Genomic DNA, 23,808 nt, shown 5'->3' on the forward strand with positions numbered 1-23,808 from the left:
GAGTTGTGAAGTAATTGTTTCCCAGTCTGAAAACACCAGTTCTTCATTTAAAAGGGGTACAAAAATCATTACAAATGCCCCATTTGACATAAAAATGTTTTAACTTGGAACATCTCTTATTTAATTTTAAAAAATGTTTTTTTCATCTCTATGTTGATTTTATATGACTCTCCTACCTTCATCTCCCAAAAATAGAGCTTTCAAAATCATAACATCATTATTATTAAGGTTAGACTCAATTACTCTTACAGTTTGCTCAAACCTTTTGAGATGTGGTGGACAGAGCTGCTTTCATGTCAAGACTGACTTTATTTAAAGAAGGTTTCTAATAGCAAATTGAAAAGGCTCAGACTTTATCCTAGTGAAAAAGGTGAATGATTACAATGGGAAAAGTATTAAAATATCAGTATTTCTTGCAGAATTAGAAGTCTATATTTCCTTAACCCACCTGTACCAGACAGAGGATAGATAGGTCTTTATTTTCACAAGATCTTTCTTGATGTTAAAGGGCAAGTCTACTCATCTTATAATAAACCTGGAAAATTCCAGGGTGAAGAAATGCATGAGACAGCATAAACATGATCTGAGACATTTTGGATACAAGCAACAATTCCACTTTTCTTGTAACAGATGACACTGCTTGACATTAGAACAAGAAGCACCTGTTGCCTCTGCTGTAAAATCTCTTGCAAATAGCTTCTGATTTGTGGCACTGATATAAAGGCTGTGTTTTATGGAGCTTACCCAACCAGCTTTGCTATGTCAGGTTATCACAGATACATTTTTTCCCAATTCATTTTGAGACCAACTGCTGCTAAGAGGCTGTAACAAGGGTTGTAACTTGCTCCTTTCACTTCCATTCAGACAGTTTGAATAAACCTCCATTTCAGCCTTTTATGGGCCCTCTTTCCATTATGCCTCTTTTATTTTACTTTTCTCCACAGGGATTGAGCCACTTTATCCAGGTAATTTTCTGCAATATCATGTTAACCCATTAAAATGTCAGATAATTTATTGTCCATTCCGTCCACCTGCCTGTCCTTTTCCCTGGAAAAGCACAATCATTTCTGTGAGCTCTGCCTTCCCCTGCCTGTTCAAAGGGCCTGGTGGTTGTCCTCACTTTCTCATTAAATCTCACCCAAGAACAGTTGCCTTGGAAACCAGGGAGTTGATCCAGCAAAGGGGCTGAGCATCTTCACCTTGCCTTGACTTTGGTGCGAGGTGAGGCCATCCAGCACTTCTGAAAGGAGAGTTTAGTGCAAGACCAGCAGAGAAAACACCAACTACAGTTTTTCTCTGGTTCCAGGAGGATGGGAAGTGATGGTGCTGCTCCTCTCACAGCTTCTGAGGGAAGAGTGTGACAGTGTTCACAGGGGTTCTTGGATGAGGGAAGAGACGAGGATCTGACTCCATGTTTCAGAAGGCTTGACTTATTATTTTATGATATATATTAAATTAAAACTATACTAAAAAAATAGAAGAAAGGATTTCATCAGAAGGCTAGCTAAGAACAGAATAAGAAAGAATTATTAAAAAAGGCTCTGTCTCAGACTCTCTGTTCGAGCCAGCTGTGCTGTGATTGGCCATTAATTACAAACATCCAACATGGCCAATCAAAGACCCACCTGTTGCATTCTACAGCAGCAGATAATCATTGTTTACATTTTGTTCCTGAGGCCTCTCAGCTTCTCAGGAGGAAAAATCCTAAGGAAAGGATTTTCCATAAAAGATGTCCGCAACAGAAGAGCAGGAGTCAGAAGGAGGTTGAAACAGCTGATGCTTTCCTGGCATCTGTGAAATCATTTGAAGACATGTTGGAAGTGCAAATGCATTCTAAGTACTATTCAAATGAACAAACTTTTTCTGAAAGTCTAAGAGAGCCCAGCTTTGCTTCTGGGCTATTTATAACGTGCTGGTGCATTTGTAAGGGAGCTACCAGGGTTGTTACAGAACTGGAATAAGAAACCAGCTTGGATTAAAAACAAGAAAAGAAAACCAAACAAACAGCACATCTTAGATGGTTTTTGAGAAGAGAGACAGCATCCTTCCAAGGACTCAGCCAATGTAAGCACTGAATCTTAATGTTTCCAATGAAAACATGGCAGGGTTTGGCAACTTGCCAGTGAAGAGATGAAGTTTAGATTGCTGTGATAATCACAGCAGAAGATGACTTGTGGAGATAAACCACACCCAGAGAACAGAGCTGGCTCTGCCCAGGCCACCAGTTGAGCCTTGGATCAGGATATGTGATTCCATGAAGCCTTCAGACCTCCCTGTGAGCCCTTTCCAGGCTCCCCTCGTTCCATATGGAACCCTCGTTCCTTGGAGCTGAACTTCAATATAGTTACCAGGAGCACAGGTCAAGGTCCAGAAGAACAGACAATCTACCAAGCCCATGGAACCCCAGGAAAAAAGAGACTTGTGCAGGGTCACAGTAACCTGGAGACAGCAAATCCTGCTTCATTCTTGGATGGAGGTCTCACATGCTTCAGTGGAGCTTGCTCCTGCTCTTTATGTGCTGGGACTGGAAAGTCCATGTGGGAAATATCTGGGAAGATGTTTCCCTTCTCACTGAAGGTCATGCCAGGCTTTTCTCCTCTTCAGAGTTAATGGAACCTTTTACCTTCAAACCAAAGTTTGCTCCCATGGGGTTGAAAATCTTTCTTCCTCCAAGGAACATCCCCATCTTCTCACCCAGACACAATGTGCAGTTATTGGACTCTCTTTTCTTGATACCAGCTTTGAGTGGTAAATGCTCAGACAACTTCTGGTGATCCCAGGTTGCTTCAGACATCAAATTTGATCAAAATATTTTGCAGAACATCTCCAGAAATATTTCTCCTGACTTCTTCTCTTGATATTTTTGGTGGTTTTTCTCAACTAAGTTTTTTGTTTTGTTATCTTGATGTTCAGTTGTGCTGCATTTTATAACAGCAAATAAATCCCTTAAGGTCAGAAGGATTTATTTTTCTTTTAGATCGAAAGGCATTTTTGAGGAAATGATCAATGGAAAGAAATCTGAACTAAAAACCCATTTGAGAAGTAGAATCTTCTTCTTTTACACATGTCCATCTGAAATCCTTTCTAACTAAAAGCAGTTTCTTACAAAATTCTGGGCTACAAACTGACAAACCTTCCCACAGAAAGATGAGAGAACAAAAAAGAAGTTTGCCAAGCCACTTGAGGCATTTCTTCAATTTTCCTCATGTTTTTGTATGTGCTAAGTTGATGTTTCCAAAGAGAAACAAAAAAGACTTGAAGTTTGTATTTTGGTTGGGTCTAGAGGCATTACACAGCATTAGAGCTACCAACTAGTGGATGCTGTAGGAAAGACTTTTCCTGTCTTAAAATATTTTCATTTGGGACACACACAGAAAAGGCTTCTTACTCAAGCTCACACACACTATTCCCCACCTTACAGAATTAGCTGGCATTAAATGTCTCTCCCTTCTACCCTTTCCCTGTCATTTGTACCATTGTCAGATTTTCTTCCAGAGACTGTTCCTTGAAGGAAAGCAAAGAAGCAGCTGCAGAGACTGAAAGAACAGGTGATAGGGAGCAGCTTTCTAATAACACAGCAAGGACAGAATTAAGTCAGGACAGCCCCACCTGCAAAGAAGAACTCACTGCTACCATCCCAACAGTGCAGCATTGTTCCCTCTCTCGGTGATGACTTTGTTCAACAGTAGGAAACTCCCAGGGAATTCCCAGTCCTTCTGGGTCATGGATCTGAATTCCTTGCCCTGCTGTACACTGATTTTCTCCCCCATCCTGGGCAAGCTCAGATTCAGTCCCATGCCCAAACCCGCCTTGAAATTAAGGATTTATGGATCTCTGAAGTGCAAAATGTTTGGACAAAAGTCTCTTGCTCGCAGTGGATGGGCTGGAGAGAAGGCAGGTTTGGATCCCTGTGTTGCAGGGATTTACACCTCCAAAAGAGGCCTTTAGTGCTGAATAATAACATGCTTCTAATTAAGGCTGTTGCTGCAAAATCTCTAATCTGATAACACATTGTGCAGGAAGCAAGCAGACATCTGTTCCTACGAACACATCAATATTAAGGTGGATTTTGGATGCAAAACTCTCCCCATGCTGTTTAATAATGCCACTGGCAGAAGAGATCTCCTGCTTTAATATCTGGCAACAAATGTTTTGCAAAAGGGCTGTGTATTCCTTGGAGAATGGTGTGAACATATGATCTAATTTTCCCTGGCAAAGAGTCCATCATGCATGTGAGATTTCTCAAGGAAGACAATAATCCCTCCCATCCATAAAATCAGGCTGATGGGTGAACAAGACGAGGCAGAGACAGGAACACTCTCACCTCCAGCATTACCATCTGTGTCCTTCCTTTGGGACCTCTTATATGGGAAGTATTTGGAGTTGGGTGAGAGTTTTTGAAGTGAGGAGTGAGTGGAAGAGCCCACCTGGCTAAGATAAACCCACCTGGCTTAAGATACATTTTAGCCCCTTTTGTGCTCTGAGGGTCTCAAAGCTATTCTTGAAGGGAAGTAGGGTAGTGCAGGAATGACTTTTCCAGAGCTAATTCTGTCCTGAGCCAGCAGTTCATCTCCACCACTAAGTCAAGCACAAATCCCTTGTGGTATTTCAGGGAAAAGGTATTCCTTTTTCCCTCCAACATCTTGCTCCTCAAAGTATTACAAGCCAGAATCAGACTCTTGATTGCCTTTTTCTGCAATGCATTTTTCTGCTATGCCTTTTTCTTCCACAAGTTTTTCCTGTTGCTTTTTTTGACCCCATGTAACATTATGGCTTCCACATCCTCCTGAGGAAAATATTGCAGGACTTGGTACAGATTCTGAGAAGAGCTTACACATTTCTCCTCTCCTAGGATCCCACTGGCATCTGCCAGTTTAATTTGCTGAAAGCTTCAGCCTTGTAGAGGTTTTTCTGGAGATCAGTAAAAGTTCCCAATGCTCAGCAGCACCAGGGGTGACCATCTCTTACTGAAACCCATCCTGCACTATAAACTATATAAAGGTTAATTGTGAGTGTTTATTTTGGGTTGGCTGCAAAGTCCACTTGCTGCAGATACACAGAACTATCAGGTTTCTGTCAGATTTTTTTCCCCCATTAATTTTGATTTCTTCTATGCAAATAGGGAAGCAGTTTCGGATTCTGGCACACAGATGTGTTGGTGTCAGGGCCCAGCCCCTAGAAATAGCTGTGTTTCTTACATCCAACACCAGACTTGCTGGTTTTGCTGGGAATGGAAGAGGAAATTTGATTAACCCCACATAAGAGGTGATAAAAAGAATCCCCCAACTCATCCAGAAACATTCTCCACAATCTCTTACAGGAGGGTGCAGCCAGGTGGCGATCAGGCTTTGCTTCCAGGCAACAAGGGACAGAAAAAGAAGAAACTGGCTCAAGTTGCACCAGGGGAGATTCAGGTTGGATAGCAGGAAAAATTTCCTCAAGGATGGTCCAAGCACTGGAATCACCATTCCTGGAGAGATTTACGAGCTGTGTGGATGTGGCACCAGGGGACATGGTTTAGTGGTGGCTGTGGCAGTGCTGGGTTAATGGCTGGACTTGGTGAACTTGGAGCTCTTTTCCAACCTAAATGAATGTATGGGAGAAGGAGGAGAGGCTCCATACAGAGCCACAAGGATGCAAAAGGACACATTATTCTTAATTTCAGATCCCAGCTTTGACTCCAGGTTGTCCTGTGACATTTTGGATTTTTAATACATTAACAGAGCAAGAAGAGAGTTAGCAGCAGAAGAGGAGACAAGACTGCAGCAACAGTGAATGATGAAGCAAGACATGGCCTCAGAGCACAAAAACCCTGATCAAACCTGTGTCAGATTTAAAGATTTGCACTTCTCAGCCATCAGGGTTACACAGGGGGATAGACTGGCAGATATATTATGTAAATAAGGATCAAAATACTTGCACATCTGCTTCAATCCAATTTTCTCAGCCTTTTAAAATAGTAATTGCAAGTGTAGGTATTACAGCTCAGACACTCAGATGGTTTTGGGCATCTACTTTCCACACTCCAAAAGAAATATATCAGAGCACAGCACTAACAAGGAGTGAGGTGCTTCACAGCAGTTCAAGGCAAAAATGCAAATGTAACACATCTGCTTTTCTCTGTTCACTTGAAAAGAGGCTCCAACCCAAGGTTTCAGATGCAGGAAGGGCTCAGCATGGCTTGGGGAGCTCCCAGACCAGCTTTTTGTCACACAGCCAGCCTGTCTCTTCTGGCTCCATGAAAAATATTTACTAACACAGCCTAATAAGTGGTATTGCCTCATGATTCTGTTCTTTGGAAAAGAAAACTTGTTAAAGTGGTGGCTCGCTTGCAGCTTTGATGACAACAGGGTAGAGCAAGGAATGAGCTGAATGCACGGTGAGGAGGCAATTTGGAGTGAGGAATTAACCCCTTAGGGCTTGGCTCTAGAAGCACTCCTGAGCTACTTTACTCATTTGTCACTGCTCAGCAGAGGCAAGGACAGTTGGACCCCAAATTCCTTGCAGATCCACCTGCATGCATGGTTTGGATGAGTTTCAGTGCTCCAGAAAAGCAGTTTATTTGAGTGTTTGCTGGGAGTAGTGCAGCATCTACCCAGGCTCTGCAGAAAGGGACACAGCACCAGGCATGGCAAACAGGTGGAACAGGTTGTCCAGAGAAGTTGTGGAACCCTGGAAGTGTTCAAGGCCAAGGTGGATTGGTCTTTGAGCTCTTTGGTCCAGTAGAAGGTGTCCCTGCCCCTGGCAGGGATGTGGAATGAGGCAACACAGAAATCCATTCCAACCCTAAAGAATTACATGATTTTATGACAGAAACAGAGCCTCTCCTTGCCCAGGTTGCCTGGAGAGGCTGGGTCAGTGTGTTACAGCCTCCCCATCCACGTGCCAGGCTCTCTCTGTGTCTGTGTCAGGGACAAAGCCATAGGAGACAGATGGGTCTGACCAGCCCAAGCCCCTTCTCAGCACTGTCTCTATCTTGCATTAAATGTAATTATAGACCTAAACTATCTCATCCAAGGGCATCAGATCCACACCTCAACAAGATCAGCACCACTGGGATCTGCAAGGTGAAGCCCCAGCCAAGAGAAGAGCAAAACTGGCTCTGCTCTTTCCCCAAACCACAAAAACAACCAGAAACCTTTGCTTCTACAGCAACCCTGGGCAGCTTTGGTGTTTTTTGTTTTTTCCCCGCAGAACAAGGTGAGAGTGGATGTTTTGGAATTATTAAGAAGTTTCAGGAAAACAAGCTGCCCACTGCCACAGCAGGAGCCTGTGTGAGCAGGGCTGGGATCTCCAGCAGGTCACAGCACATGTGAAATTCATGAGGCTCTGTGTGCATCCCAGGCACTTGTGCAGCCCAGCTGGGGCTGGGGATGGCTCAGGCACCTCCCAGACCACCTCATCTCCACAGCTTCCTAAAGGTTCCTCCACTCCAAAGCCAGGCAAGACAGATGAAATCCCTTCTCCCCCAAACTCACATCTCAACGAAGAGATTTGCTCCTCAGAGCCAAGAACACTGAACTCTTACCTTTCATTTTGATGGTTTCCATGGAAACCATAAAATTAAGCTATGCAGTTACTTACTGCAACATTATATAATCTGCCAAACACTCTGATGTTTTCCAACAAAAGTGTTTGTTCTGGGCTGGTTGGGCTCTTTTTTTTTTTCCTTTCTCAGTATGATCAGCCTGATCTGTGCTGATCTGATTAAACAAGGAGCAGTGGTGTAAAATCAGGTATTAAAATGCAACTTCTGTCAGTTCTCCTCTTCAGAGAATGGCAGCTCTGCCTGCTTCCACTGCTGCAGTTTAAGGTTTTACTGCTCCTCCCCTGATCCTACAGATGGGGTTGGGTTGGAGAGGGTCTGATCCCACTTCTGGCCTTGGGGATGATAAAAAGCTTCCACATTGCACCAGGTAGTCTTCATCCATAATAATATTATGAAAAAATGTGGTCATATGCAGTGATTTTTTTGTTTAATTAGGGCCACAAGGCAGGGTGGAATGGGCTGCCTTCAGTTCAGCTTCCCACATGGACCTGTCACATTTTGGACAAACACTGTGGAATATACTGCACATTTGTTATGAAGGAAAAATCTCATTATAAACCAACTCTAATATACATTTTTTGATGTTCCTGGCACTCAGCCATCCCTGCTGGAACGGGACCAGAGGCAGCAGCAGCATTTGGGAAGAAGGAAGGTGCTGTGCAATCACTCTTTAACTTTTGTGGCCAGACTTGTTATTTTAAATAGAGCTCAGCAAAGCCACTTGGCTCTTCTTTGCTTTTCCAGGATACACAACCCTGCTGCTGTGGGGAATAATGCCAAAAACTTTCTCACCATTGGTGAGAATAAACTGTTTCTTTTGTAGCTGCAGAGGGCAAAGGCAAGACCTGAGCTGGGCTTTGGGGCTTGCACAGGAGATGCAGTGGGAAAAGGGAGGTGACAAACACATGGATTTATGTCCTAAGGGAAGGGTATGAGAAGGATTGCAACTTGTAGGTCAGCATCCATCACCTTCCAGGGCTGTGTCTCTCAGGCTACATTTGATAGTGAAATAAAAATGTCCAGGAGATTACTCAGGCCAGTCTGAGTCTGTCACAGACATTTTTTATGGAAAATACTTTCCTTAGGATTTTTCCTCCTGGGAAGCTGAGAGGCCTCAGGAACAAAATGTAAACAATAATTATCTGCTGCTGTGGAATGCAACAGGTGGATCTGTGATTGGTGTCATGTGGTTGTTCCTAATTAATGGCCAATCAAAGTGAGCTGGCTTGGAGTGTCTGTCCAAGCCACAAACCTTTGTTATCATTCTTTGCTATTCTATTCTTAGCTAGCCTTCTGAGGAAATCCTTTCTGCTATTCTTTTAGTATAGTTTTAGTGTAATATATATCATAAAATAATAAATCAGCCTTCTGAAACATGGAGTCAGATCCTCGTCTCTTCCCTCATCCTAAGCCCCCTGTGAACACAGTCACATGTGTCATTGTTTGGATGTTTCAGCTCTGACTTGTTCTTGCACCAGGTCTCACATCACACCCAGGAGGGTGTGGATACTGCACAGAAGAGCTTGGCCCATTCTGGGTTCAGAAGAAGAGAGTTCAGCTGTCACTGTGTTTCCCTCAAGCCCAGAAATCAGCCATGGCCCGTTTTATTTGCTAGAGTTAAGAAGCATTTTTAAAATGATCAAGTCCAGCAAGGGCAGTGTGAATTAAAGCTGACAGAGATGCAGTCTCTTCTCCTGGCAGCATCCTTTCTTATCTCTCCAATCAATTTATCCCTTCAGCAAAACCCACATCTTCCTAGAGTACTGCTCAGCCTTGGCACAGCGTCTTGAAAATCCTTTTTGGGGGGGGGGGTGATGGATTTTGCCTTTGAAATATTGCTGAGAAACCTAAGGAAGAGCTGAGATTTCTCCTCACACCACTGACCATGTTTGCCATCAGGTGACATCACAGAAACACCATCCACATGCCTGGGAAATCTGTCTTTCCATGGGTTAATCTCATTCTGCTCCTCTTATTGCTCACTGGCTTTGTGTGACATGTGAGACAGTGATCTTGGTATGATATAAAGACATAAAATGCTGAGCATCTGAAGCAGCTGCTCATGCACCATTCAAAGAGCACACACACCCAATAAAACAGGCGTTTACAGTGACTATAAATAGCTGGCAATAGCAGATAACTAATTATTTAAGTGTCAGAAAAACTCTAGGCAACCTCATGTGACATAATGACACATGTCATGGGTAATAACTCCCAGCCTGAGGTGGGGATGGAATTTAAAGGAACTGAAGCTTTCCTGGGTTTTGCCTTAATGGTCAGTCTATTCTTTTTTCCCATTTCAGTGCTAAATATTGGAGATGTTTCTCTTGCTGAATACTTATATATTCCACTTTGAAGTCAAGAGGTTCAGTCAGGTGAATTGGCATCCCTGTAAAGAAACTGCACCTGGAGAGGGTGGCTCAGGAAGCCAATGTAAGGATTTATGGTATATTTTAAGCTGTAGGAAGAGCTGTATTAACTTAAACTGCATAATAAATCTCTGCAAAACAAAGAATGTGCTTAACATCTCTGCAGGATCTCATCTCTTCAATTTTCTGGTTTGCTGTTCCTCTTCTTTCTGTGTATTTCTTGATATGAAAAGTTTGCTCACTCTATACTCATTTTCTACTACACTGCTCGATTTTCACCATAATAAAGAATCATCATGGAGTATAAAGAAAATATCAGATAATGCCAATACTGGTGGTTTTCTGCTTTTTCTGAACTGGTTTTACTGAGCCTGCAGGCAGACATTCCTGTGAGCACCTCTATTCATGAGCTTCCAGTATGTGCATGATAAACTCACAGGCTTGTCTTCCAAATATTTGTGATGCAGTTTAATTTATTTTAATAATTTCAAAAATTAACTCTTAAAGACTACTATCTGCAAAACCCAAAGGCACTCATTATCCCCTTGATTTTCTTTTTTGTTTCTTTCCACAGAAGATTGTTCAGATATTTCTGTGCTAGAACAGTGTAGTTTCTACAGTTACTCTGGTTACTATCCCTATTTCCAGCCTGAAGGATTATTCAAAATTGCAGAACATAGAAACAGGCTGAGCATGTCACCCAACATGTTCAGAAACAGGAGGAGGACTGCACTGCTCTGGTATTAAATAGCTATTAAATAATTGACATGCAATTAGCAGAACATATCTTCCTGGTGTTTTGGAAAGGGTCAGACAAAAATATTATTAAATAAATAAATATTAAAAATATTATGATTAAATAAATAAATGAGAGAATGTGCATGAAAAACTCACAGGCTTTTTTGTCTTCCAAATGTTTGTGTTTAATTTATTTTAATTTTTTAAAATAAACTGTTGAAGATTACTAGCTGCAAAACCCAAAGGCACTCATTATCCCCTTGATTTTCTTTTTTGTTTCCTTCTGCAGAAGATGGTACAGACATTTCTGTGCTACATCAGAGCAGTGTAGTTACTACAGTTACTCTGGTTACTACCCCTGTTTCCAGCCTGAAGGATTATTCAAAACCGTAGAACATAGAAAAAGGTTCAGCATGTGACCCAACATATTCAGAAAGAGGAGGAGCACAGAACTGCTCTGGTATTAAACAGCAATTAAATAATTGACAAGCAATTAGCAGAACAAAACTTCCCGGTGTTTTGGAAAGGGTCAGACAAAAATATTATTAAATAAAAAAAAATTTAAAATATGATGATTAAATAAAAAAATGAGTCATGTGTTGGAAGTGCTGGGTGGAAAAAGGATGAAGCTCTACCCAGCAGCCAGAGAATGATCAAAACAGTGAGAATTACTAATTTTAGCACATCCAGAATTATTAATCCTGAAGGTCTGAAGGGACCTCCAGATGCCTGAGCAGAATTGTGATCCTCATAACCTGCAGGTGCCTGAGGTTAAATCCCAGGATTGCTCCTCAGGAACCTGGGCACTGCTCTTGAGAAGGACCTGTGAAATCATCTTATCCCAAGCTTATTAAATGCTCAACTTCACATGACTCCTCTGCTCCCACCATCAGCTCTGTTGGCCTTTGTGGAAAGAAATTCCATTTACTTCACTGTACTCAGCAGACCCTTATGGTCATTAAAATTTGCTTCTTTCTTTCTTGCACATGGACATAAATAGGCAATTTTATGAAGTTGCTATGGATGGAATTGCAGAAAACACAAGCTGGGTCTTTTGCCTAATTTGCAGAGATTTTATCTCTTTCATTTTCATTATTTATAGGCTCCTGATATTTTCCCACTGGAAGAATCCCATCTAAACCAAATTCTGGCCAATTAAATATAACTCTGATCTTCCTAATAACCTTTCATAAAGCTTTTTTTATGCACCAGAATAAACCTATGGATCACAGAGTAAAACTCACAGGTTAAAAGGAAAAAATCAGAGGCATTTGTTTTTATACATCGAAACTTTATTGCACAAAGTGAAATTATTACATTTTTGGGTAATACTTGTGAGGGTTTGAAACTTTAATGGAAATTCAAGTATTTTCTGCTACTTTAACATTCTTTCCTGCCCTCCTGTCTCAGAGAACAGATATCTCAAGGCTTTTCTACATGAGAAAATTGATGTCCCAGAAGTGCTGTCCATTCTCTGAGTTTAATTGGGTTTAACTTTAGAAGCCTGTAAGAAAGGTTAAGTCTCACCTGTCTGAGCTGCAGAGGATTTTGCTTGGAGACTAATGGCTTAGCTAGTTTAGGTTTGGGTATTTCTGGGCCTTAATGCTTGCGTAGTGCAGAAACCACTGGTGTGGTGTCAGAAGAGGTTTTTGAGACAGAAACCTGTGTCAACAGGAGTTTTCAAGCAGGAGGAAACTCCGGTGTGTTTTCTGGCACTGTGACATCAGGTGGATATGCCACAATTGTAGTTCAGATTTGCAGAACCTTATTGTGTCAGCCTTACCCTGGGGAGCACCAGGAACAAGAAACTCTTCTTTATACAGCAGAAAAACTTTCGAAGGGAAAAAGAATCTTGTTAGCAATTCTTTTAGAAAAGTCTCCACACTCTGTGGCTTCTGGAGGAGGGAATTGCATCAGGATTGTGCATCCTTCCCTGCTGAATTCAGCTGCAGACATCCTTCTCCACTGACTTCAGGTCAATACAAATAATTTGTGCTGACAAGATCTTTAATTGAGATGGCTCAGAAATGATAAACCAAGACCCAGAATAATATCCATTGCAAAAATCCATTGGTTTTTCCCCCCATGATTAAGAATTCCCATTCCCTGGTGCTTCTAGTGGGAAGCTGCCTGGGTTGGTAAACTTTCCTGCTCCATAAGAATACAAAACTTAAATTTGGGCAGCTGCAAAAGGATCTTGAGTTTCTCCATAGATTCCCTCATGTAAAAAAACCCCAAAAAACCAAACCAAACCTGAAAAATTCAACAGCACCAAATTATGAAGCAGAAGAGTGAAGCTAATTTCTACAAGATTGCCTATAAAACATATATATTATAGATATAATATATATGATATATATTTTTTTCATGTAATACATGAAATATATATATTTATATATATAAATATATATTTTTATATATTTTACTGTAGTACATACATGATATACTGTATGTATACTACTATATATACATATATTTTAATATGTACATATAGATAAAATATGCATATTATATATTTAATAATATTTTATACATATGAGATATATTATATATTTTTATGCTAATATATAGCTATACATTTTATTTGTACATACTTTATATGTATACTTATATATATATATACTTTTTATATATATATATATATATAAAGAGAGAAAAATATCTATATATTAGATATATATGTATTGCTACAAGTGTAAAATATCAATGACTTAATGACCCATATATTCATGCATATATTACATGTATCTGTGCAATTATATGTACAAATAAATACACTTACAAACAATCTCAAGGTGTGGCCCTGCATGGCAGTGTACAATTTAAAGGTAGAGAAACATTAGGCATTGATTCCTCCCGAGCTAACAGGATTTGTGGCTGGATCCCTGCATCTCAGCAGGATGATTTAGAGCCAGGGAGGGACCTCTGTGCATGACAATTTCCCCCCTGTTGGGAGGCATCAGCTCACAGTTTGGAATTCCTTTCAAAACCCTCAGTGTGAAATGTGCCCTCCTGGGTAATTCTGGCTGCAGATGCTCCAGCTGAATCCTTTGTGGGATAAGGAAGTGTAACAGGGAGGGTGTGTTAAAATTCCTGATGAAGCATTAGCTGAGCACTGCTCACGGGGAAGGGTTTCCCACTCAGAGCAGAGGTTTTGCATAGATCAATATCAGACAATATATAAAAGCATCCACAGGTGGGTAAGGTACCCCTGTGCACTCTGAGGAATCATCACTGGGGAAATTTCACTGCTTTCCTGCCTCTCTTTACTACATCTCCAATATAAACAGGGCAGAACTCAGCCCAAAATTTGAATTAAGTTTCCAAGTGGCCAAAAAATTGTGTCAGTGGTTTTTGGGTCATAGAGTTGAACTGTTCTCACAAGAGTTCAGCTCTATTTTCTCTCTATTGCATAGTGTACAGAGAAAAGGAACCCTAAATTCTTTCTCTGTACTGCAGAGACAAGGAACCCTAATTTTTTTTCTCTTTGCAGGGTAGAAAGTACAAGAAAGTTTAGTTTGGTACCAGCAGGAAGCTTGAACAAGTCAGAAAAAACACTCCCAGGTGAAATCCATGGTAGAACACCTTGGTTTTTCACCTCTAACAGTCTTGTGGTGTTTTGAGGGTTCATCTCAAGCTAAACCACGAGTGGTGGATCTCGCCCAGCTCCCATCTTCTTATCAGATCTCAGGATAAATCAGCTGGCAAACTCTCCTAAACCATAACTCAAAATAGGTAATAATGTTTCAAAATAAGTAATTTCTTATGATTTCTTTATAATTTCTTATGATTTCTTTATAATTTCTTATGTGTTCTCATCACAATCACTGGACTGGAACAAGGCAGAAGACCCCAAGTGCTCACTGTGTTCACTTCCGGCCACTTCTTGGAGTTTCTTACCAACAACAAAGCACAGGAGAAGTTTTTAAAAGAAGATAAAAATCAGAACAGCCTTTATGAGGATAATTTTTAGAATGTATAAATTACACACCTGGCACTCAGCTCTTCTCAGGAAGCAGCACTGCTGCTTGCCCTCTCCAAGTGGCTCTGAGAGAGACACTCCCAGGGTTATTTTTGTGCTCCTCAGCCTGAGCATCTGCCTGAAGAGCAGAATGGACTCCTTGCCTTCCCTCCCACTCAGGGTCTTCATTTTTGCATCAGAGATTCCTGTGGTTTCTGGGATGTGACAGTCTCAGGGATGACTTTCAAAGTCTGCTTGATGTCGGGACCCAGGACATTCCTCTGGCTGCCCTAGGAGATTCCAAACCCTGGCAGGGAGCTCAGAGACCTTGGCATGGAGTCACAAACACCTGTGCCTTTCATTTTAGCCCATGGAAACAATTACCAACTTTGTGTGAGAAGGTACAAGCCACAACGGTTTGAGCAGAGTGATAGTGAGTTTGTCACACAGTGAAAAAGTAAAATTTTGAAGAATTAGAATGGGAGTTCAAAAAGCAAGATGGAGGAATCTGGGCATGTCCCCTTCTCCTTCTCCTCATTCTCCTCCTTCTTCTTGTCCTCCATCTTCTGCTGTGATGGTGGCACTTCTGGATTGGATTAGAGACAGACTGTCTAATATAGGTGATAGGCATTGGAAAATTATTGTAAATAAAGTACATGTAGTTGTTAGTATAAAAAGCCAACAGCACCACAAGAGCAGGGACTGTGCCACAGCACAACCTCCTGGACAGATCTCAGCAGGTCAGAGAAAGAATGGAATAGATAAGAGAAAATAAACAACCTTGAAAAGAAGAACCAACAGATCTCAACTTCTTCTTCTGTTGTGGGGTTGGGAAAGAAAAGACTTTCTAATACCTCGAAGATCATCTCAACCACAGAAACCCAAAGCTTGCTTGCAAGTTTGTTGTTTATGTCTTCCTGGCTGCCACTCCAGGCACTCATTGCCAGGTGCTCAGGTGGTTACCAGGTGGTTTTGGTGGCCAGCAGTCAGAATCTCCAATAAAGATCTCATGGTTTGATAGATCTGTGTCTTGTGTAGTAGGACAGCACAAAATACTTGTTTTGCCTTCCCTCAGTCTGCATCATGAACAGTCTGGAGAAGTAAACATGGAATATTACTCAGTGGACGCCACAGACAAAATTTCACTGGGTTGCTGTTACACATTCTGCTCTCACTATATGATAAAGAGGTATTTTAAAATTATTTACTATAAAAATGTATTTACCATAACTTTCATAACTCTCATCAAGATAAAGGTCATACCTAGAAAAATGGCACCTTCTAACACCCAGCAAAAGGTTAAAATGAATAAAATCACTCAGCTCAAAATCACTCTTAGAAGTAATGAGGAGTAACTCCATTACTTTTAAATATCTTACCTTGGCACAAAGTTGATGTGAAGAAGGATCTACACAGACTCTCCACTTCTATTTTAAAACTTTTTAATGAAATACAGAAAATCTGAGGGAAGCCTCCAGCTGTCTTTACTCAGACCAAGGCTCTGGACTTCAGGCAATAGGAGCCTGAGAAATTACCAGCTTGGGTCTTTCTCTGCTTGAATATTTGCAAGTTTTTTGCTATTAGCTAAGATAAAGACCATCTGTAGTCTTTACCAAATGCTAAACATTTCCCTTAAGTGAGTGTCATCATTGCTATTAAAGAATAGCCAGGCTCTAATGCCTTTCTATGGGCTACTAAAGAAAATATTTGACTTCTCATGGATTTGAAGAGGATTCACCTTAAGGAAAAAATCTTGATGAGAGCAGGTTTTAAGATTTTAGGCTCATTCAGGCTCTGAAGATGACTTTTTTTTGAAGGCCTTATGGCACTTATCTCCTATTCCAATTACTGTTTTTGTTAGTGCACCATAGAAACCCCATTCCTGACCAAGAACTCACTGTGCTGTCATCACCTCAGCATTCCAATCCTGTTTTCCCTGGCTGGACACAGCAAAAGTGCTTCCACTCACAATATTTTAACTCCTAGGGCTGGGACCCACCTAGCTTTGTACACCTAACCCATCTAACCTGGGTATTTGTGTCACAGACATCTTTTCATGAAAAATCCTTTTCTTAGGATTTTTCTTCCTGAGAAGCTGAGAGGCCTCAGGAACAAAATGTAAACATTGATTATCTGCTGCTGTGGAATGCAACAGGTGCATCTGTGATTGGTCTTATGTGGATGTTTGTAAATAATGGCCAATCACAGTCAGCTGGCTCAGACACAGAGCCCAAGCTACAAACCTTTGTTTTCATTCCTTCCTATTCTATTGTTATCTAGCCTTCTGATGAGAACTTTTTCTTCAATTCTTTTAGTATAGTTTTAATATAATATATATCATAAAATAATAAATAAAGCCTTCTGAAACATGGAGTCAGATCTTCATCTCTTCCCTCATCCAAGAACCCCTGTGAGCACCATCACACATTTGTTTAGTCACCCAATCTCCTTTTAGTTTGGAAGGAGACTAAATAATTTCCAAAGCCTGGAATTAGGTTTTTCCAAAGCTTAATTCCCTCTCTGAGATGGAGAATGCATGTCCTGTAAATGCACTGATGTGCCTCACCTTGCTCCCTGTGCCACAGATTCATGCTATCACTCAGATTAAGAAAAAACAAAAAAAAGTTGGCCAAAGACTCCCAATACTGAGAAGTTGGTTCATGTGTCCTAAAACATCTAAAGTTTTGGGGTACTTTTCTATGGACAAAGGAGGAAACAACCCCACATTTCATCTCTCTGAAGAAGATGCCTTCAGCTCTGTCCTTTGTTGTCACCTTGGATCTTCCCTAAAGCTGCTCTCCATGTTTTCCATGCTATCCCACCAGCATGAAATAAAACATCCTCCAAAAGCTTGCTTGATTCTGTGTTGCTCAAATTAATTCTGTCTTATGTTGACCTAAAAGAAACTGTGCTGAACTGCTGACTCTTGTTGGGGTTTGACCCTTTAAAATCTTTAATGTGGCTGCTTCTTTTTGCCTCTTCATTGACCTCCTGCAGAAACTCTGAGTTTCTGTGCAAATTGTAAAGAACCTGGAAACCATCACTGTAATGTAGGTGGTTTCCCTTCTGCCTGTGCAAGTTTTCTAACATTATGTGTGTGAGAGTGACCTTTAAATTGAGAGATTTCTCTTTTAAGCCACCTCTATCTCAATGAATATTTCTGTCTCAGCAACATAATTAAATTTGCCTCCTTCTCCAAATGAAGTTCAAGGCTTCTTCACTTAAAAACTGCTGCTAAAACTGAGGCTCTGCTAAGAACCCACCATGGAATGTGCTAAGAAATAATGAGCATGGATGGTCAGACAAATCCCAATTTACTTAAAAGTTTAAATTTATGTGCTTACAGGAGCTGAAGGATCCACCTAAGGGAGGAGTGGGCAGGGCTGGGAACTGGAGGGTCATACAAGTTTTGAGCTTCAGCATGAGTTTATACCAGACTGGGATGACTACCTGACAACTTCGTGCTCCAAAAACAATTCTCACACCCCAAAAACATTTCCCCTTTTTTTAAATATATTTTTTAAGATGATTCTAGATTTGTTCCTGCACTCCTACACTCCCTCAAAGCAGCAGAACCTGGTGAAATCTGGAGCTGGCACAAAAGGAATGGATAGGAATGGGCAGCTGGAGGAGGGAAGGGAGGGGGACTGTGGGAGACATATTGTTGTGAAAATCTTTTTTTAAATATTTTTTCTTCTAGAGAAGCTGAGAAGCCTCAGGAACAAAATGTAAACAATGATTATCTGCTGCTGTGGAATGCAACAGGTGCATCTGTGATTGGTCTCGTGCTTGTTTGTAATTAATGGCCAATCACAGTCAGCTCGCTCAGACAGAAAGTCTGAGACAGCTGCCTTTGTTATCATTCTTTCTATTCTTAGCTTAGCTAGCCTTCTGAGATGAAACGTTTTCTTCTATTCTTTTAGTATGGTTTTAATGTAGTATATATCATAAAATAATAAATCAACCCTTCTGAAACATGGAGTCAGATCCTCATCTCTTCCCTCATCCTGAGACCCCTGTGAGCACCATCACAGAGACAACTTACAGCCACCAATTATCAGGCTGAGCCAGGCTGGTGTGAAGCTCAGAGCACAACGTTTGCCGTGCCCAGTGGGCTGAGCAGGTTGACAGCCCTGACACAAATATGTTTGTGTGTAGACCTCTTCCCTTACCCAAAATCTCATTAACCCCCTGACCCAGGTAGCTCCATCTAAGATCAAAACTCATTTTCCCCCCTTCTCCTTCCATCACTACCCCCTCAAAAGTGTTTCTGTTTAATATCTTGCCTTTAAAACTACCTCTTCATTTTCCCTTCTGCCAACACATCACCTTCAGTGCAGAGGTGCTAAAGAAGATGTATTTTCCCTGCAAACTCTATATCTCAGCATATGAGCTCTCATCAGGCAATGATGCCATGCTGGGGAGGGGGTGTTGGGATAGGATTTGATCTCTTTTATTTGCACAAGGTGACCAGGAACATTTGTCTGCATCCCCCTGCAGGGGTAGGAAGGTTTGGAGCCTGCAGTGAGGCTCAGTCAGCTAAAGTCATGAGTGTAAAGACAGATTCTGTTATTTATTTCTTATTTTTGAATCTGACAAAAACAAACAAACAAACCTTTCCAAATCAGCACCTCCTCACTGATTGCCATTGGATGAAGTGAATGCATCCCCTGTGCCAATGGCTCCCAAACCTCTGAGCAACCTCAGATCTCAGTGGACTCTAAAATTCCCCGTGGTTCAGGCTCATTAGGACTGACAAGTTCTGCAAATTGCAGTGCTTAATTTGATTTTGCACAAAAGCTTCAGACCACAAAGAGCAGTCTCCTGGACCATGGTTTGGACTGAACTGATGACTTGCAGGTGAAGTTCTCCTGGAAAACAACTGCCTCTATTCCATGTACAAGTCAAAATGCAGGATTCTGCACTTGGGGTGGAGAAACACCAGACACAAAAGTAAACTGAGGAAGAGAGCAGCCCTGCAGGGAGGGATCTTTGGTGTTGTTTGGCAGAGACTCAACAGGAGAGGGAGATGCTGATACCTTCTCCCTGGAATACAGTGTTGACATGTGGGAATGGTTCAAAGCTGTGCAGGGAAGGTTTAAACTGGACATGAGGAAGCATTTCCTCACTGAGAGTGTGGTCAAACACTGAAACAGGCTCCCTAGAGGGATAGTCAACAACCCAGGCCTGTCAGTGCTAAGGAGGGATTTGGAAAATGCCCTTAATTGTCACAGGCATCTTATTATGAAAAATCCTTTCCTTAGGATTTTTCCTCCTGAGAAGCTGAGAGGCCTCAGGAACAAAATGTAAACAATGATTATCTGCTGCTGCGGAATGCAACAGGTGTGTCTGTGATTGGCCCATGTTGGATGTTTGTAATTAATGGCCAATCACAGTCAGCTGGCTCGGACAGAGAGTCTGAGCCACAAGCCTTTGTTTTCATTCTTTCCTATTCTATTCTCAGCCAGCCTTCTGGTGAAACCCTTTCTTCTATTCTTTGAGTATAATTTTAATGTAATATGTATCATAAAATAATAAATCAGCCTTCTGAAACATGGAGTCAGATCCTCGTCTCTTCCCTCATCCTAAAACCCCTGTGAACACTGTCACACTCAATAACATTATTTATCCTTTGGCCAGCCCTGAAGTAGTCAGACATTTGGACTAGCTGATTGATGTAGTATTCTTGACTCTTCCAAATAGTCTACCCTATCCTATCCTATCCTATCCTATCCTATCCTATCCTATCCTATCCTATCCTATCCTACATTTTTAATTAAGTCATTTAGAAAATATGTTTTTTCCTGTGCCTAAAACAGGTCTATAATTGCTCATGTCCCAACTTCCTCACTGGTGTAAGACAGCCTTGGCAACATTTTGCACAACCTGCATCTCATGCTGTCACTGTTCTCTAGCTGCCTCATCCCACAATGTAAAGTGACAAACAAAATAATCAAGATTTAAGTTTTCCTGTCAATTAGAAGTTCCAGGTAGGAAGAAAGGAAGAAACGAAAGCCTCTGTCTCAGCTGAGTGAGACACAGGATATTGTTATTTTTATATTGCTCAATCATTCATGACTTGAGCTATAAAAAGTCCTAAATTCCTCATGGTCCCATATTGAGATGGAAGTTAATGCTTCATTAGCAGTAAAAGCTTCAGGAGATGTGAGTGAGTAACCTTTTGTTCAAACATGATGCCTGACATTTGCATAACTACGTCTATCTCTGAGTTATTGGGATGCTGTGACTCACCAAGCTCTTGTAAACAGATTTTTTTTCTTTCCTGCCTCCTCTCATAGATCCTCACACTTTGCTTTCTCACAGCTGTCTGGCAGGGCAGTGACATTTTTAGGCTTCATCAGCTTTTCACATCAAAATAATCCCTCTCCTGTAGCTGATCAGAGAGCCCAAAGCAGCAATGCCTCACCCAGCTGAGAACGTGGGGTGTTCTCCAGAAACAGCAAGGCAGAGATGGAATCACCTTCTCATGGTGCCCCAAAGGACTTTTTGCACTGGCCCTGGTTTCATGCAGTGGAAAGGTGACCTGGAAAATCCCTTCCATAACTTCTTTCTGTAATTACTTGCAGGAATTTACATGTAAAATTATTATCAGGAATTTTAGCCTCAAGCCATCTCTGAGCTCTGCAGAACAAAATAACCTTGGTGGAGCAATGGGGGGGCTGAGGATCTTGTTTTAAGTGGTGACTGGTTCTGTACCACAACATGAGGCTGATTTGAGCAATTTGAGGCTTGGAAATAGTAAAAGAAAAAATATGGCAGGAAAATATAGCTCAGAAAATATAAATCTTCCATAAAATTAAACAGTTCCCTCTTCAATCCAACCAAAGACTGCTCTGGAATGTCACTGTTTGAATGGGTAGGAACCACCCCTTCATTGCCAACCAAACATATCTGGGCTTCCATTTCTGCTGCGGCTTTATCGGAGTATTACAATTTCATATCACTCAGAATCTTTTTAAATATTTTGAGAATGCAAGGGGGTTTTGGGATCTAAATCACTGCTTGTAAAAAACACCAGAGGGAGCGGGACAGAAAGGAATATTCCCTGGTAACAACCCACCTCAGAATAGGGATCATGAAGTATGTCTTTCTCCCTCCAGAACTTTCCATTTACTTTGATTTTACAGCTTTTGGGTCTCTGTTCACTGCCTAGATTTTAAGGAATTATCACTTGATAAATTTGGTGGATCTCAGATTGGCCAGATTTAGTTCTGTTCTGATTTTTGTTTCTGTTTTGTTCTCTGTTCCACAAAATTTGTCCAATGGAGGGAAGATCTTTCCTTGGAGGGACGAAAATGCAGGTTTGTCACTTGGAAACTGGAAAACTGCTGCGTTCTGCAAATGATGTTCCAGACAAGTGTTTGCAAGCTGCAGAAAAGGCTTTCCCTCACTCTAATAAATAATCATTTAATCATTAATCATTGGAAAATACCTCTAAGAACATTGAATCCAAACATATTTATTTACAGCTTACAAGACAGTGGTTCCCTTTATGTCACAGTTCCTGAGCATGATCCTTTTTTTCATTTCACATCCACTACAACATCCTGCACATCAAAATCAGGATAAATCACTTTCTAGCACATCCTCCATGAGCCTTCCTTCCTCATGGTGTTCTTTGGATGTGACAACTGCTGTAATGCAGGGGTCACCTCTAGAACTCTCCAGTGCTACCTGAGTGTCACTGTCACATTTTCTGAAAAATCCCCTTTCCAGGATTTCTTCTCCTGGGAAGCTGAGAAGCCTCAGAGAAAAAGGAAAACAATATTATCTGATTTGCTTCTCCTGTGTTTTGCTGCTTTGGAATGTGGTTGGAGATTGTTTATCCATTAGGTGATTGTTTCATTGGTTTCATGTGAGTTGTTTTTACTTAATGGCCAATCACAGCCTGCTGTGTCTGGACTCTGGCGAGTCACGAGTTTGTCATTATTATCTTTTTAGCCTTCTGTCTGTATCCTTTCTGTATTCTTTAGTGTACTTTTAGTATAGCATTCTTTAATATAATAATATCATAAAATAATAAATTAGCCTTCTAAGAACATGGAGTCAGATTCATCATTTCCTTCCTGCCATGGGGAACCCCAAAAAATACCACACCGGAGCAGTTATTTAACTTTATTTCCATCCACACTGAGCTGCTTTGGGTCTCCATGGCAGTTCTGCCTCTAGGACTCTGCACTGCCAGAGATGACAACACCCAGGAGAGCAAAGGAATCCTGGGGAGCTCCTAAGGGTGACTGCTCTGCAGAGAAAGGTTTTGGGGCCACACAAGTGGATAAACCTTCACCCAGTCGAGAGCAGAAGGCCTTTGGGGCTGGGTACTTGCAGTCAACTTTTGAGGATTGGGTGGATTCTGGCAGGGAAGATGTTTGGGAACTGATGCTTTATGAAGGCTGAGCTAGAGCAGAGGCTGGGCAGAGTTCCAGAATAAAGTAGGGATTTATTGAAAGGATCTCCTCAATGGATGCACCTTGGGCAGCGCCAGAGCCCAGCCAGGGCTGCAACCAAGATGAACCAAAATGGCCCCAAAATGCACGAGTGCTCCCGGGGTCTCTCCCTGGGATCAGTTCTGCTCCATTTGCACCTTGCAGTTCATTGTCCCATTCCAGCTTTAGCCCAGGCAGTCCCACCCTGCTTGTTTTTCTCTGTCCAGCCCACGGGGTTTGTGCTCCTGGGCTGAGATTTGGGTCATTTGTCCTTGGTGCCCAGCTGGAGCAGGAATTGTTTTGTCTCCCTGCTCTGTGCACAGAGCTCACCATCCCATAATATGAAGCTCAGACCCACACACCAAAGCAGCACAGAATGTGAAAAATATAAGAGCTAAAATCTGATGCATCAGCACAAAGGGGCTGGTCAGGGAGATATGAACAGGCATCCACCAACTAGGCAGGGTGAGCTGGCAGTCTGCAGGGAAATTTGGATTTTTCAGCATTTTAGCTGAACTAAAAACCCTCAAGGCCACAGGTATGGCCACAGGTCCATCTCCAAGAGCCAGCCCTGGCTCCCTGAGCAGTCCATAGGGCAGGTATCTCCAGTGGGACATAAATACATCTCTGGATGTCTGGAGCAAGGGCTTACCTACCCACAGAAAGGTCACTGGCAGCAACTTGTAATTGGCTGCTCAACAGTCATCATCCATACATAGAAAACAGTTTACATGTTTTTCCTGC

This window comes from Zonotrichia albicollis, chromosome 4 (genome assembly GCF_047830755.1).
Source record: "Zonotrichia albicollis isolate bZonAlb1 chromosome 4, bZonAlb1.hap1, whole genome shotgun sequence".
Lineage (NCBI taxonomy): Eukaryota > Metazoa > Chordata > Aves > Passeriformes > Passerellidae > Zonotrichia > Zonotrichia albicollis.